This window comes from Penaeus monodon, chromosome 29, assembly GCF_015228065.2.
Source record: "Penaeus monodon isolate SGIC_2016 chromosome 29, NSTDA_Pmon_1, whole genome shotgun sequence".
Taxonomy (NCBI): domain Eukaryota; kingdom Metazoa; phylum Arthropoda; class Malacostraca; order Decapoda; family Penaeidae; genus Penaeus; species Penaeus monodon.
This window is the reverse complement of record NC_051414.1, coordinates 32,523,614-32,523,941: the sequence shown is the minus strand read 5'-3', so window position 1 is coordinate 32,523,941 and position 328 is coordinate 32,523,614.

Here is a 328-nt window from a genome sequence, read left to right as displayed (position 1 = left end):
AGGATGCAATATGAATCACTGATGAATAATGCATTAATTTTCAAGTAATTAGCGACGTTTTATAATGTCATACCTAATTACAATTATGACTTTTTTTTAAATTAACTTTTTCGTTTTACCCGGAAGAGTGACTTTTTGTGTGAATTGCAAACTAACTTAAATTGCAATTGCAATGGAAGTGGCCCTAGTTGTAGTGGTAGGTGTTTTTGCAAATACTGTTGTAGTAACTGCTGCAGTAGTTGATCTTGTAGAACACCACTAATAGTTACTGAAGTAATAGAGATAGTAGAAGTATTAGTAATACTAGTTATTATACTGGTAATTCGTG